Raw genomic sequence first — 18,077 nt, forward strand, 5'->3', positions numbered from 1 at the left:
CAATATTCCTTTTCACTGGGAAATACGTCACAACACTGGAGAAAAGTCGTTTGCAACTTCCGGTTCACGCGGACTTTAAGCTTTAAACAGATCATTCTTTGTTTTTTGTTTCTGTTGACATTTCTGATTGAAACAAAAAGTTGTGCAATGAGAGTGCTTTTAAAGACCCCATGAAATCAAAAGGGGTTTTATTTAATTTATGTTAGTTTTGAGATCATCTACAGTATATGTGATATCCATTAGTTTACATTGTGTTTTCGCAATATGTTATAAAACAATTTATTAGGGGTGTAACGATTCGTTTTAACAACGATTCGATTCGATTCGCGATTCATGGTTGTCGATACGATTCAAGGACGATATTGGTTCATTTAGAACGATCCGATCCGAAACGATTCAGTGACTTGAAATCGATTCAGTAACTTTTTAGCCAAAAATTCTTGTAAGGGAATCAGGTATCAATTAATTATAGATATAAACAAACAAGTAAACAACAATTAATGTAAAATGCATTCACATTTTATTTTAATAAGTAGGACTGAACGATTATGACAAAAATGATAATTGTTGATTATTCCCTTGAAATTGTAATTGTGATTATTAATTACGATTATCACAACATAGAATGATGTTTTGAATAGTTTGGCCATGGGACCCACATTTCCGCATGGTCATCAAGCCGCGACCCACCTTTTTAGGAATTATATAAGCCTATTATAATACATTTGTTTACACAAAAATTGTTGACACACAAGTTCTGTCCCCCTTTACTTAACAATTTTTTTTAAGAATATGACAAATACTGATAGACAGTAGGCACTGCGAGGTTAAGCTATAAATAGCAGTCCCAAACTAGTTTTTGTTCATACAATCTTGGTATGAGCCACCACAGTCATATAAAAATATACAAAACCAGTAAGTGGCATTTTGTTATGGAAACAAACAACAATTAGGCTACCATGGTGATACACAATACTTAGAAGAACTGGTAAAGAAACATGGAAACTGCTCCTGATAAATAGCAACACACATGACGTACCAATAACGTAATTTATTGGTATTTTACTTTTATTTCTTAATTTACTAATTTACGACGTTGCATGCTCGTATTTCTTTTGCGCTTTAGTGAAGTGATACAGCACGCTCCGGCGCATTTGCGCGTGCAATTGAAGAGTGCGCGCTACTGCAGTATAGCGGGTGAGAGGACAGGACAGTCCGTTTTTCTGAGGCGAGAGACTTTGCGCTACTTGTTGTCTTTGCGCTGCTGCTGGAGTGGCGCGTCACGCATGGCGACGACGACACAGATAGGCAGACTGAATCGAGTAACGTTTAATGCCTTTATCATTAAAAGTGCAAAGAAAAAACATCCATAAAGTCTAACGTGCTTAAATCCAATGCGCTATTTCCTAGTATCGATACAATCGATTCATTACCTTTTAAAACGATATTAGATCGATATATGTCGTCCGGAAGGCCAACTTGCCGAGCACAGATCGATCCAGTTGGATCGTAGGAATATAAATCGATACATCGATGTAGTTGATGAATCGTTACACCCCTACAATTTATACATATCATGTTTTATGTGATTATATACCGTACAGTTTTATGCCATTAAGCTGGATGTTTTACACATGGTCCTCATGAAGATAAAGGAACAGTTAGGGTTTAACATCTCAGAATAGTGAGGTTTGATTTAAATAAATAAATAAATAAATTTTTCAACAATTAACTATTACGTAGAATATTATCTCATTATAATGGTGGGGGTAGTTCGTTTTACCTTCATTACAGCTTAATCAGATTCTCTTCCCAGCAAGCAATAGCCGTCATTTCACCATCTAGGTTAACTATAGACCCGATATAGTCTATGAGCTCTGAGTAACCCACTTCTAGCCAAAATAACCTTGAATTTGGTTACATGTCGTTTTTGCCAAAATAACTTGCGAGGCGTATGATATTCCATCATGTAAGCAAAGTAAACAGTGATTACAATGTGTTTGGTTTTATTTCTTCTCTCATTTAATTTCTTTATCTAATTGATGACTAGTCTATTATTGGGCTAGGGTTTAGACGTCTTTTAAATTTTCACTGACAGCCCAAATTTGTTTCAGCCTAGACGTCTGGGCTGTGTTTGGATGGCTATTAGACATCTTTTAAATGCAAAATTGCTTGCTGGGTTTCTTTGTTATTCACACATAAATTTTCTTTATGTGATTTTATTTCTGCACAAATAAATGGAAAGGGAAATCAAGGAAATTAATGTTGAAATATTCAGCATTGCGGCTTTCTCCTAAGGCTGTAGATTGAATACAGCTAGGAGGTCTGACATTTCTCTAAATCTTTTCTTTACATTTTTTTCTTCTGAAATTTGTGTTAGGCTATCTTGTTGCTTTGTCCTTATCATTTTCTGCAGCTTTTGCTGCCATTCATTTTCTCTGTTTCTTGGGGTTGAACAGATTAATCTCTGTCTGCATTTACCAGACGCTTGTTTTAATCTGATCATGGGTATCTTTTGTATGTTGTAGTATCAGTGCATTTTAGCGTTCAGTTAAAGTACAAACTACTTCTAATGGGCTTCTTGGTTTTCTATCAAACCTATTGTAAAATGTCTTGGTTACGACTGTAACCCTGGTTCCTTGAGAAGAGAACGAGACATTGTGTCCGAATGTTGACACTATGGGGAACACTTCTGCGTGACTCCATCTGAAGAGCGGGTGAACTCACTCCAATATCATTGGTGAGATGTTGTCCTTTGACGGATGACTGCATGACAGCGTCTTGTTCCTCTCTCAGGGAACCAGGGTAACAGTCATAACTGAGACTTTCCCTTTTGAGGGAACTGAACGCTGCATCAGAATGTTGATGGGAATGTTCATACCCACTATGCCATACATACAAACTATGTGTGAATCATAGAGAGTACAAACTAAGGTCTCAAGCACTTTGGATCCTGAAGTGGACTCTATATCCTGGCTATACAATCTGATGAAGCTGTATGGAGAGGCCCAGCTTGCTGCATTCAAACCTTCTGAAAGGAAACCCCTGATAACAATGCCTTAAAGGCAGCCATAATCCTCGTAGAGTGGGCTCTAATAACTAGATTAGAGGAAGGAAGAAGGAAGACCACACACCTCGTAAGCCACAGAGATAGCCTCTACAATCCATTTGCTTATGCTATGCTTAGATGCTGAGGAACCCCATCTGGGTGAACCAAAACAGCCAACAATTGGTCAGATTTACACCACTTAGAAGAGCGGTAGACGTAACAATTAAGAGCCCTAACTTTTGAAAAGCAAGTTGACCTTCTCTTGGTATGCCATCTGAAAGGGGCCTTAGGCACACAACACAGTCTAGAATGAATAAAAGCTTTTACCATGCCTGGAGCAAACTCTAGGCAGGAGGAGGCAACAGACAGAGCCTGTGGATGTCCTACACTTTTTAGTGAAATAAGAACACCATCTTAAGAGATCTTAAATTTCCCTGAAGCTGACTCAATAGGCTCAAAGGTTGCCATTAACAAATCCTCTAAAACAATGGCCACATCCTAGGCTGGAACTCTCGAATAACTTGCAGGCCTCAGCTTCATAGAACCCCATAGGAAACAGGACACTAGAGGGTGTCTCCGCAATGAATCACTACAACACCTCGGTTGAGAGACCATAGTTCAAGGGTTGGTTCCCCTCAGGGGCCAAACCCACATTTTTCATATCTCTGTTTGGGGGTTATAAATGTTGCCCCCTGCTTGAGATCGAAGATCCCTCCTAATGGGAATCTCCCACGGAGAGCCGTCCAGGAGAGACATGATGTTCTCATGATGGTCCTGTGTACAGAAGGCCATTTGAATCATGTTGGAGGCAGCTGCCATGAGTCGTTGAAACTGGTTTACAGTGACAGCTTGGCATAGCCTGATCGAGAGAATCGACTCGATATGAGCAGGAGGCAGACATGCCTGCATCGTATATCCCATATCAGTCCCATATCACTCCTAGAAAAGTGGTTCTCTGTAGTGGAGAAAGTAAAATATTCTTGGAGTTCAGTCTTTACCCCAAACACCTCATGTGAGCGAGGACAACATGTTGATCCAAATGTGGGACAAAAAAAAAAAAATGTATATGGAGTTTTTATTTTCAACCACTTAACATAAAACATAAAAAAAATAATGATATATATATATATATATATATATATATATATATATATATATATATATAATTATTTATTTTTATTTTTTTATGTTAAGTGGTTGAAAATAAAAACTCCTTATTTGGTCCTTCGTGGAAAAAAGTTGGCACCCATAGGAAATGAATGAGTGAGAGAGCATTTTTATTCAGAGCATTTTTTTTATTATTATTTGTCCAATAAAAATCAATAAATCCTACACAATGTAGTTCATACATACACATAAATGAAGGGGTGAGCCTATACAACATTCTCAATGTGGCCCACACTAATGTGAATAAGGGACCCCCTTTGTCGCATTATGTGTGTTGGGCTGTCAATTTAATGAGTTGATGAGTGGAAAAAGTTCTTAGTTATAGACATTTCAAGGGTGGGCAGTATAACCAAAGTTTTACAAGAAATACACACAATTAATAATTGTATTCACCTTATTCCGGAAGTAGCACTGGGTGGCGCCATCCGCGTAATCTCACTTCCTGGTTTAGCTACTTAGCGCTTTGTTTGCCTTGGTCCAATCTGTTATCTGTCTTGATATAAGTAACTTAGATAGACTATAATATTATAGCCAAATGCGTTGGCCTATGGTTATTAACAACTGCTGCAACGTACTAAAGTACATTTCACTTGAAGCTTTTGAAACAATGCCACAATCAAATTATTTAATAGCTGTGTCTTTCTAATAGCTATTACTTAGTTATGAAGATGTGCACAAACACTACTACATGTAAAGTTTGAAACATTATTACACCACAGTTTGTTTGCTTAATCACCAGATACATTTGCAGTGTATAGCCAACAGATGAGAAAAAAATAGCCACGAACTGGTGTAGAAAGAAAGTAGAGCCTCAACTAGATGAACAAGAGGGTAACGTTAGCTTAGCTAACTGCTAGCTGCAATTTCTTATGGTTTGATCTCTAACACAAGTAATGGCTGTAAAATAAATCCAGCGACTGAATTCTAGAGGACCATAGCTTTCAAACAAGGTATAGCATGTGTATGTATCCTGTAGTGAGACCATTACAACATTAGATGTTTGTGGCTAATGTAGGCTAAACACTACACATCGGCCGGGCTGCGATCAGACAGGCAGACGGGTCATATAAACACCAAAAAGTCGTTTAAAAATTACCCCGAGAAACAGTGCATTGCTGTGCTGTTGGTACACACGTACATAGCACATTTGGCACAAATTAACTTATCTTATGTGACATTTTATCAGTGAGACTTCTCTGCAGTTCTCCTCGAAATAGAATGAGGGTCCGCTAAACCGGAAGGTGGTTTACAACGGAAGTACTGGACAGAAGTAAAAGTGGGCGGGGCGGAATAAGGTGAATATCATAGTAGAAGTATCAGATCATGATATTATTTTAGATGATTTTTTTGAATAAAAAAATAGCACAATGCCAGTTTTAGATGCATAGTAATTGCATGTACAATAATAATTTACAAATGAAAGGCTCTTAATGATTTTCTTTGAAACTACAAACCCAAACCAAAAGATTAGATTATTCATTAATGATAAGAAATGGTAAACCTGGCTTCAGTGCGAAAACAAACAAACAAAAACTTAAAATCAGTAATACTAACATTATAAAACAGGTAGTTTCAACTCTGATTGGATGAACTGTGTTATAAGCCATTGGCAATTAGTACACACGCCACAACTTTTTGAGACATACACATTACACTTAATTATTAATACAGCAAGTTGTGACATTGCTTGGCAACCATAAACAACTAAACTCTTATGTTGTGCTTCACAAACACCCCGTTTATAACAGATTATTCTTTGTCTTGACTTGTAAGGACTTATCCAGCATTGTATTTTCACATTCATAAACATTTCCACATCAATATCATGTGTAAATATCCTGAAGCAGTTAGCCACAGCCATCTGTCAGAGTGAAGTATTGAAAAGTCTCTACCAATTTCTATCATTACATGGTCCATATAGCGTTGAGGCTCACATAGACATTGCATTTATAGCCAGTTTACATTTTGACTATTGGAGAATCAACTCGGGCATAACCTTTGAGACTAAGCTTTCCAACCCTAAAAGCAAAGACCAACCCCACACATTCACACACACAGGGGCAGAGGTGCAGTGTGGGCGAGTGAGCATATTAATTTCTCAAGAGCAGATAAAGGTTCATTATACTTATAAAGCCGCCCTGCTCCTTACAGAAAAAACATCTATTGATTTCTGACAACAGCAAGACATTGCAAGCACTTGTCAAGGATAAGCTTATAATAAAATCAACCATAAACTTTCTGAACACAGGTTTTCAGAATAGAAGATTAATATTTCAGTTCTAAGTTATTTTTCGAACTCTGCTGTCTAAACAAGCAGCTAGCTTCTAAGTCATGGGACCATAAAAGTAACTGAGGGGACAGCAATCTTCTGGCACTTCTTCCTAGTAGTCATGATAGTCTAGTGGTATAATTTTGTTAATGCTTAGGGGTTGGTTTCAAATCCTGATATACTGATATATAATATAATTATATTCGTATATTGAACCAAGCAAAATTGCAACTGAACTCGACTGCCAGTGAACGCCCTGCTTTTCCCTGTATGGAAAACAGCAGAACTGAGTTTGTGTTTGTGTTGTAGAACACTGTTTGTGTTTCATGTTTTAAAGCATAAAAAGTTGTTTTATTTTAAATAAAAACACGTAATTTCTGTCATCCTGTTTACATCTGCCCTCCTTTTACAGCGTCAGCTGGAACTAATTCACTTAAAGTGGCATCTGCATTTCTTTTCCAACCTGAGAATTATATACAGTTACAAATTGATCTTTTCACAGAATCTGAGCCATTGTCACAGACCATAATTATGTCAGTCTCACTTGGCCATTGTGTAGTTTGGCCTCCTTCTCAATACATAAGTGTTTTCCTATGTTGAGTAATCATGTAGACAACAGGTTAAGTAAAAAATATTATGATATTTAGAAAGCTCATCTCTATAGTATTTTTTTATTTTCTTTAGCTTTTACTAGTTTATGGACATTTTATGGCTATTCTGTGGTAAATGTAATGTTATGTGACATATTGTTTACAAGCTGTTTTATTTACGTCTTTTTGCGGTAGAAAGAATAATTGAGAGATTGCATGAGGCATCATACATGATACATTTCAGTAAGTTGTACTGTATCTTTCAACATACCTTCTGATGGTCATTCATGTTTGTTTCTTCCTATTAGTAGTAAAGAGAAAGAGATGATCGGTTCATGTGCCGCTTGGACTGATGCGGCTACAGAGATTTGTAAAGAGCCACAAAGCCACATGTTTTGTCTGAATTTCATTATAAATTTTACATAATTTGGAAGCTGAGACTTTGTTTATTAAAAGTAACAAACATATTAAAAGTAACATTAAAAGTCACACAGCTTATTGTGATTATTGGATGGCAGGTGCTCTATAAATAATGTGGTTCCTGCATCAGCCAAAAACAGCATAGACTGAAAGATCATGAGAATAAGAATCAGTATTGATTAAAAAAGGAGAATTGTTAACAACAATCTTAGTGTACAAACAGCTGACATGTTTACCTGTAGTATGTCCACGTTATGTGCACAAATCCATACATTGCCTTTCTGCACTTTTACTTGGGTGTTCATTCATTGACACGGACAGATGATCCTCTTTGTCCCTGTCGTTTTCTATCTCTCATGCTGGGACAAACTGGAGCCTGCTTTTTTATTAGCAGGTGTGCTGTCAGGTGTTCGACAGAGATGAGGACAGTTTGAAAAAGTCTGATATTTTGTTGTTTTGATGTGTTTTTCTGAAAGCTGATCATTGCTTTCCCTGTGCTATTTAAGTGTTTTCTTATGTGCATCATCTTATTTTATTACGTCTACACTGATAGGCTACTCATCACAGAATATGCAGATAAAAAGGCATTACATGTTAATTTTATGAACCATAACATGTACATTTATATTGTTACCAGTGGCAAAAATATAACTCGGAAATTAATGTGTGGTCGCAAATGCGACCTTTCTAGGCACTGTATGGTGCCCTGTAAAGTATTAATGTTGCAAAGTAGTTCAAGGTGTAAAGCAGCTCTTAAAAGACTATCATAATTCAGCTCAATTTAGTTCAATGTTGATTTTATTTAGTTCAATAACAGTGTGAATGTTGCAAAGTTTATTAGTTATTAATCAGACTCAGTTCACCTATAGCTCAGCTAAAGTTAATCAAATTATGAAAGGATTACTTCAGCTCTAAGCAGCTTTACAGAAGGCAAGAGTGTCATTATTCAGCTCAATGTAGTTTAAGTTTTGTGTCAGTTTTGCAGCGTTCATCAATTTTGAAACTAATTTAATTCATAAATCAGCTTTACAGAAGACAATTGTCATTATCCAGCTCAGTGTAATTCAAGTTTTGACCAAAACCTCATCAGGTGACAGTATTGGAAATAATAATAATTAAAGCTGCAAGCAGCATTTATCGGGGTTCAAGCAGTTAAGGCCTTTAAGGCCTTTAAGCACAAAAACATCAAAAGTTATTAAGTTTTATTTAGCAAGCATGTAATCACTGACATAATAGATAGAAAAGACAATTTACAGCCAATACAGGTTTACCATGGGAAATATATGGTTTTAGAGCTTTTTAACAGTTATAGTGCCACCTGTGGTCCGATCTCCATAAAATTGTTTACTGTGACCTCAAATTGAACCCATACACATGTGTACTGAGTTTGGTGAAGATATCTCATTTACTTCTTGAGTTAAAGCCATTTTAGTAAAATAGGCTCCTCCCACAACAATTTACCACATTCTAGTATTATTTACTATGATTCTAGCATGATTTACATAGTTTACCATGATTTTATCTTAGTTTACCTTGATTTACCATATTCTAGCATGATTTACCATGATATACTACATTCTAGTATGATTTACCATTGTTTACTGTGATTCTAGCATGGTTTACCATAGTTTATCATGATTTATCATAGTTTACCATGATTTACCCTGTTCTAGCATAGTTTACCATGATTTACCATGTTCTAGCATGATTTACCATGATATACCACGTTCTAGAATGATTCTAGAATGATTTGCCAGGATTATATAATACTGAAAACTAATGAAAAGGTCATGTGTAATCCTGCTGCTCCCTCTAGTGGACAGTGGTATTACAGCGGTATTACAGCTTCCATCTTACAGTTGAAGTGATTCAATGAATTAATGAATGGGAATTTGGTTTTTCACTTATATCTCGGGAACCAGAAGGTGAAAATGAGATCAGTTGAATGAGACCATCAAGGTGTTTTTGGGCGATTAGGGCTGGGAGTTATAACCGTTCAAAGGCATATCTGTTGGGGCTATTATCTCTGGAATGCCCAGGGCAAATAACACCACATTTGAATCGAAGCTAGCCAAGGACGGGCCCTTTCCAACGAGCTCTCACACAAGGTTCGGGGTGGTCTGGGTCGGGAGTTACGGCCGTTCAAAATCGGGGCTCCCGAGGCCCGCGACGACACGTTTCGATCAAGAGCCCGGAGAGGTCCTTTCCATCAAAATTTGAGCGCGCAGCGACTTTCCGTTTTCGAGTTATGAGTGAATTTGTACTGGGGGGGCGTGGCCTAAATGGCGGCCTCCGTTTTTACTTTCGTTTTCAGGATTCCATTCCTTAATGTGACACAATTGTCAGGAGTAATACTTCAATAGATGTGTTTTGACAAAATGTGATTGTAAATGTTAAAATAATGATTTTATAAAGTCTAAATATGAATTTTATAACAATATTAGGCAGTAGTATGATGAAATGACAGCAGGGGGCAGTAAAATACCACTTATTGGCTTAATATGTCATTATATTCATATAAAATCACCTTTTGAAGAAGCTCAACTTTTTCTGATAATTATTGATCTAGAGAGTTCAGAGAATTGTGCTGCACTGGTTTTGAACATTATGATATGAACATTATATGATCATAGATGGAAAACACCATTTACAGCAAATACAGGCAATTTACCATAGGAAATATATGGTTTTAAAGTGTTTTAACAGTTATAGTGCCAACTATGGTCCGATCTCCATAAAATTGTCCATGCTTCTTTAGTAGGGTATGACACGTATGCTCATCAATTTTTGTGAAGTTATGAGTTTTCGTTTAGGATTTATAGGCTTTTGAGTGCATTTTACCACGCCCATTTTCTAAATGACCCTATTATAGCCATGCGAAAAATGCAAAAGTTCAACTTTTTTTTGATAATTATTGATCTAGAGAGTCCAGAGAATTGTCCTAGACTGGTCTGGTTCCGATCGGGCGAAATTCTTACAGACCTCTAGGGCCATGAGATGAACATGCCCATCAGGTTTCGTTCCGATCGGCCTCTGTTAACCTTGTCTAATAGGTGCTCAACTTCATTGGCCAATGGCGGCCATGTTTTTAGAGATACACCAATATCCTCATAGACATACATGGCACCTTGGACCAAGACACTGCATACCAATTTTCAAGTCAATCGGACTAACGGTCAGGTGGTTATAGCCCTTTTCATGTTTTTTTCATGTTATAGCGCCACCTAGTGTTCAATCGTCGCGATTTTTTTACTGTGACCCCAGATTGAACAAATACACATGTGTGCCGAGTTTGGTGAAGCTATCTCATTTACTTTTTGAGTTATAGCCATTTTAGTAATATAGGCTCCTCCCACAACATTTATTTTGCGCCCCCTAGCGACCGTGAATCGAAATTTAAACTTTTTTTCGATAATTATTGATCTTCAGACTCCAGAGAACATTTCTGCACTGGTTTGGTTCTGACCGGATGAAAAACCACGGACTAGTTCGCAAAAGTAGTTTTTTGACAAAATTCAAAATGGCGGAAAAATTTGCATACCTGAAATGAAATCGGAGATATACGTTTTGACATTCAGGAGTCCAGCTTTCCAATGATATAAGACACTTGAGTCTACGACATACGGTCTAGGAGTTATGAGCAGTTTCACGCTTTTGGTTGCTATAGCGCCACCTATGGGCCAATCGGGGTCATATTCTCTGAACCTCTCCTCGATTTTTGTACTACCATCTGGCAAAGTTTCAAGGTTCCAGCTCTTACGGTTTGGGCTGCACGATGCGTTTTACGGCAGAATAATAATAATTAAAGCTGCAAGCAGCATTTATCGGGGTTCAAGCAGTTAAGGCCTTTAAGCACACAAGCATCAAAAGACATTAAGTTTTATTTAGCAAGCATTTAACAACTGCCATCATAGATGAAAAAGTCAATTTACAGCCTATACAGGCAGTTTACCATAGGAAATATATGGTTTTAAAGCGTTTTTACAGTTATAGCACCTTTTGCCTGAGTCTTCTTAAAGTCTTGCCTGATCTCCACCACTTTTATTAGTAGTACTCAAAGTGTGCCCATATATATGTGTCAGATTTGTTGTAAATATGTAATTTTGATAAGGAGTTTAGACAATTATATTCAGTGGCGTAACAAGCCAACACCGGGCCCTTAAGTAGGATTATCAAGGCGGGCCCCTTGATGACGCAATTGATGACATTGATGACACAATGTCCGCGAGTAGGCTACCATGAATAGGGCAGGATATGATCATACACAGCATATAAGAGATGAGATGACTAACAAAATCAGGAGTAGCCTACGCTCACCAATAACAAAACAAAAAAACAACAAAAAAACAATGGAGACAGCGCACTATAAAACATTGTTAGGCCTAGGTCCAAATACATAAAAAAGATGCTCTCTTACATTATAGCGGGATTTTCCGGGCTTTCCTATGTGCAACTGCAAAGTTGTCGATTAGATCAGGATTGTGCGCACAGGCATTCTCAATTGACCCTTCGCAGGGAGTTTGATTAACAGGCGATCTGACTAATCATAATCCGCCATTTTGTCCAACAAAGCAGTCAGGAGAGTTAGTAGATTAACATAGGAGGATTTAAATTTGAAAAACAAAGTGTACTGACGTCTTAGTACTTTAAAACAACATTCCTTTTATGTTCATTCATGTTTATTTTAATGCTATAAATCAGTGGTTCTCAAAGTGTGGTACGCGTACCACTAGTGGTACGCAGGCTCCATCTAGTGGTACGCAGAGGAATCACTGAATTTCGCACGTAAGATCAAAATTTACTGTCTATTGTGTGATCAGTTTTGACCGGTCCCTGGAGCGTACAATACGATTACACCGGTGTGAGTAGAACGGCCAGTGCATCACGTGATCAACTGCTAAATTCAAATCGTGCTCGCAGTTGGCTGGCGCTGAGCCAGAGACGGACGCGCGCCACTTATACGCTGTCAAATATCACAATTATTCAGTGTTTTTAACCACATAATGTTTATTTTACGTTTCAGACATTTAAATTCACATAAGTACTAAAAAACAATACATTTACAATTGGTAAAATACACACTGATGTCTATGGAAGCGAAAATATAATAATTGCCATTATAATTAGACGGCACGTTTTACACATTGTGTAAGTAACTTTAAAGTTAACTCTATTCTTCTCCCAGTTCACCGGCCACTTACTTTCATGTATTTTGGGAGAAGTGGATAAATTTACGTGCTGTAAATCCAACAGATACGATTCTCTGAACAGTGGCACAAACTAACATGACGGCGCATATAGCTCAACTAACGCGATCGTTTTAAAGGTGTTTAAAAAACATAACACTTCCACTTGCAATATTTGACAATAGGAATATCAAATATTTCATGCCATAGCTAACAAATTTGTGAATATTTTGAATTAAAAAAAAAGAAATAAAAGCAGATAATTAGTCATTCAGCGCTGATCTTGAAAAACTCACAGGGGTCAGCCAAAACATTTAAAATTTACGTTTAAAAGGGTTAAATATGAATACACAGCCTGTTTTTTTTTTTTATATATATATTTTAAGGACAGTAGGCTACAGTTTTTATTTCACTTTTAGGTGCAATACATTTGAATTGAATCATTATTTAAGTTTTTTATTAACCTGTATGCAGGGGTGGTAAAAGTACTCAAAAGTTATACTTGAGTAAAAGTATATATACCTAAATAAAAAATGACTCCAGTAAAAGTAGAAAGTCCTCCATTCAAACATCACTTGAGTAAAAGTACAAAAGTATCCGATTTAAAACGTACTTAAGTATGGAAAGTAAAAAGTAAATATTCAAATTAACTGTAAAATATCAATAATTAAGCAGATCAATTGTTTTGGGAGTGATATGCAATGTTTTAATTGAAGAAATTAAAAGATTAGATACTGCAATTAAGAATTTGTTAGATTTGCAATCATAAGAGAGAATGAAGCACCTTAACATAGTATAGTGGTTGAACTTGCAATAGACATGTTCCATAACATTAGCTGCATCAAACAGAAGATGCGCTAAATACAAGATAAGACTTGTATTGCATATGTTGTATATGTTTTAGTATATCAATGAGGAAGAACCATCTCTTTAAGTTGAAATATCTTCAAAACACACCATTAAGCTACACAGAATACTATTCCAAGTTGTAAAAGCTTTTGTTCAGCTTTAGCAGAAGCTGATTTTCAAAATTGCGAGTCCATCCTGGCTCTCCTGGGGCTAAATAACAATCCTGCTATACTAAACAGCCTCTTACACGCCACTGAGACAGGAAGGGGTGTGTTTAACCTGATGTACAACTTGCAGTTCACAAGTTCACACTTACATACAACTAGTGGAAATAAAGTTTAATGCGTATTTGGCGTGCTGTCCGGGGGGAGGGCTCCGAGCTCAGAGTTCGGCCCGAACCCAGAGGACTCCCCCCCGTATGTAACTGGTTAGGACTAGAAGTGTGGAGAAGGGGTGGTGGAGGGATGCTGCTAAACTGTCAATGGATTGAGTGTATATATACACCGCTGAATGTATATATACCTCTTACCATTGATTGCTGAGTGCTCTCCACTCGTGTTAATTATCTGAACGTGCTCCTCCCGAACTTTGTTAATAAAACATCATATGGAGGGAAAGGTATTCAGCAGACTGATGTAGTCAGCACGGTTTACTCACACGCAACCCCAAGTCTGCCACCGTTAGCTATCAATATGCGTTAGCTTGACTAAAATTAGCTATCTGTTTACAAGGCACGTTTCAATATGAAATCACTTGGCTAACAATAGTAACAACATTAACGTCAACTCACCTCATTATGTTTTCTCAGATTTGAGGGTGAAGTTTTGAATGCTGAAATTCCATTCACCCATGGCAGGCAAAAAAGACATGCGTGAGCGTATGCTGGCAAAGACCTCATGGCCTCACGCATTCTTTTTTTCAAAAGAAAACCAAGTTTTTCATTGGTTTGGAAAGCCAGTGTAATAAATACTTGGAGCGGGCATGGGGAAATGTTTTGGAGTAAAAAGTAAACTTTGTCTTTAATATTGTAGTGGAGTAAGAGTGAAAGTAGATGCAAATAAAACATACTCAAGTAAAGTACAGATCCCCGAAAAAAATACTTAAGTAAAGTAACAAAGTATTTTTACTTCGTTACTTACCACCACTGCTTGTATGCAAGCAGCACAGTGCATTGTTAATGTTCAAACTGTGTTTTTACAATGTTTAAAGTGGCTGACAATAATAAATATTCTTATTAGAAATTAAGCTGCCTCATTTTTGAGCTGTGCATAACTGTAGCTGAATAGTTAGGCCTACTACGCTACTGTATTTTCATATTGGTCATTATGGTGGTACTTGAAGAGCCAAATATTTTCTGAGGTGGTACTTGGTGTAAAAAGTTTGAGAACCACTGCTATAAATTAACTAGAAGGAAGAGATGATCGGTTCACAAGCAGCTTTAACTGAGCCTCGAGTCTACAGCGATCTGTCAGACACATTAAAGAGTCACAAAACGGTATTTATTGTTTAAATGTCTCTAAAAAATGACTACATTTGAAAGGTGAGACTTTGTTTCATATCAAAAGTACTTGTCTGTCAGCGCGCAGTCTTTTCTCTGATCCGCAATGTATTTTTCACTGCGTGAGAACTTGGTGTGGTGTGAGAGTGGCGTCGCTTGTCAGACATAGCAACAGTAACTAAAGTGGGCGGGTCTTTGCGAACGGTCATTGACAGTATGGACGGGGATTCGCCAGTCCCAATTCAAAACAAATTTCATCACAATCCATCACTGTTTGTTTCAAACATGTGAGAGGATCAAAATGATCCATGGGTGAAATTGATTGGATTTAATTTATTTTTTTGTCAGTTCCTATCATAATTTTAACATTTTGGCGTTATTGTTTAGCTATTTACCTCTGTTTTCAAATTTCCTTTGTTTTTTTGTTGTTGTCTCGATCAGACTAACGGCTTTGAAGATAACCACAAATTTTTAAAGCTCTAAATGACACTTACAAAAACCATAAGGCGAAACCTGGCATGTTTGGTATTGTTGGACTCGGCAAGGATTCTTAGGAGGTCACTCCTGTTAAAAAAACACGGGCTTGAAACTTCTAAGGCTCCTTCAAGGCATTGTGCCAATGACGTATACTGAGTTTTTTGAGATACACCAATGTTCTCATAGACTATCATGGCACCCTGGACAAAGACACTGCGTGCCAATTTTCAGTAGACTAACAGTTGGGTGCGCTTATAGCTATTTTCATGATTTTTTTCACTGTTATAGCGCCACCAAGTGGCCAATTGTCACGATTTTTTTTCATGTCAACTCATATTGAGCTTATGAACATGTGTCCCAAGTTTAGCGAAAATATCTCTTTCCGTTCACAAGGTATAACCATTTTATAGCGCCACCAAGTGGCCAATTGTCAAGATTTTTTTCACGTGACCTCAGAATGAGCTCATGAACATGTGTCCCAAGTTTTATGAAAATACCTCTTTCTGTTCACAAGTTATAACCGTTTTATAGTGCCACCTAGTGGCTAATTGTTGCGATTTTTTTCAAGTGATCTCAGATTGAGCTCAGGAAGATGTATCCCAAATTTAGCAAAAAAAATCTCTTTCCGTTCACAATTTATAACCGTTTTAGTAAAAGTGGCCCTGGTGCCATCAAAGATTTTGGTTCCCCTTATCGACCGTTAATTGAAATTTTGAATTTTTTGGATGATTATTGATTGTCAGACTCCAGAGCAAATTCTTGCAGTGGTTTGGTTCCGATAGGGCCAAAAACCTAGGAGAAGTTCGCAAAAATAGGTTTTTCAAAAAAATGCAATTTACTCGAAATTGGCGCCTGAAGGGCGAGCAAATCGGAGATAGCCATTTTGTCCGCCTCGAGCCAAGGATTCCAACGATATAAGACACTTGATCCTGGGACAAACGGTCTAAGAGTTATGAGCCATTTTGAACTTTTGGTTGCTGTAGCGCCACCTATCGGCCATTCGGGGTCATACTCTGATAGGTTGTCCCCAAATTGAGGCCTACCATCTGGCCAGGTTTCAAGTCTCTAGGCCTTACGGTTTGGCCTGCACGATGTGTTTTACAAATCCTTACAATTACAATAGGGTTTCAGCATTTCATGCTTGAACCCCTAATAAGAAGGAAGGCTTTTTGCCAGTTATAGCGCCACCTATGGTCCGATCTCCATGAAACTATGCATGCTTCCTCACCATGTTCTGACACATATGCTCATCAATTTTTGTGAAGTTCTGAGTTTCCCTTTGGGATTTATAGGCTTTTGAGTGTACTTTGCCACGCCCCTTTTCTAAATGACCCTGTTACAGCCACCCAAATGCCAAAGTTCAACTTTTTTTTGATAATTATTGATCTAGAGAGTCCAGAGAATTGTCCTAGACTGGTTTGGTTCCGATCGGGCGAAAAACCAGGGACTAGTTCGCAAAAGTAGGTTTTGGACAAAATTCGACATAGCAGAACATTTTCCCTGCCTAAATCAAAATCGGAGATAGCCATTTTGTCCGCCGCGAGCCAAGGATTCCAACGATATAAGACATTTGATCCTGGGACAAACGGTCTACGAGTTATGAGCCATTTTGAACTTTTGGTTGCTGTAGCGCCACCTATGGGCCATTCGGGGTCATACTCTGATAGGTTGTCCCAAAATTGAGGCCTACCATCTGGCCAGGTTTCAAGTCTCTAGGCCTTACGGTTTGGCCTGCACGATGCATTTTACAAATCCTTACAATTACAGTAGGGCAGAGTCCTGCACGGGTCCAATTTTTTAAATCCGCACCCGCCCGTACCCGCAGTGCTTAAAACCGAATCCGACCCGTTTTCCGACAGCAGCACTAATTCAAATCCGCACCCGACCCGCTTAAAATAGGACCGACACCCGACCCGCACCCGAAATAAAATCAGTTTAGACAATCACATTATAGACACACTTACAAAAATGTTTATTGCCCGGTCATACAGAAGTTATTACACGACCATTAACACAAGGACAACTTCAGCCGAATCTGTCAAACGGCCGGTACATGAAGAACATACGTTAGCCAACGTTACCACAAAACTCGAGTAGCCTAATAACAGACGCGGCTACAACACTATTTTCTGCCACGCAATTTTGTCTAGCTTACATCTGACAATTTTGGGTTCAAACACGCCCTGCCAGCACACAACACATATTTAACAGTGTTAAATGTGAAAAATACTGTTCGATAGAACTGCTTACTGCGTGCTTCCTCGGCCATGAATCCACATGCGGCTATCCAACACGAAAATGCATGCAGCAAATCCTTTCACAATATTGTTTTCTTCAGATATCTCCAAATTTCTACCACACAATGGACTTGATTTTTGATAACGTATTGTCGACAACTTTACAATCTCCTAGTCCTAGCTATTCTTTTCTCCAACTCTTCAGCATCCATCTCGCTGACTGCAAGCAGATCGCGCGCGCGGTAATGACGTCTTTTTTTTCAAAGTGAAAGTAGGTATAGAGACAGACTCCTGAGAGGGCGTGGGCACAAATAAAATGATGTGGATTTTAAATT

General features: G+C 37.8%; 1 protein-coding gene across 9 annotated transcripts in view; it reads left to right on the plus strand.

Annotated features, from left to right (window-relative positions):
• ptprua (protein tyrosine phosphatase receptor type Ua) overlaps nt 1-18,077 on the plus strand; it is a 480,983-nt gene that overhangs the window by 421,395 nt on the left and 41,511 nt on the right. The window lies entirely within an intron of this gene.

Source organism: Rutilus rutilus (genome assembly GCF_951802725.1).
Source record: "Rutilus rutilus genome assembly, chromosome: 11".
Lineage (NCBI taxonomy): Eukaryota > Metazoa > Chordata > Actinopteri > Cypriniformes > Leuciscidae > Rutilus > Rutilus rutilus.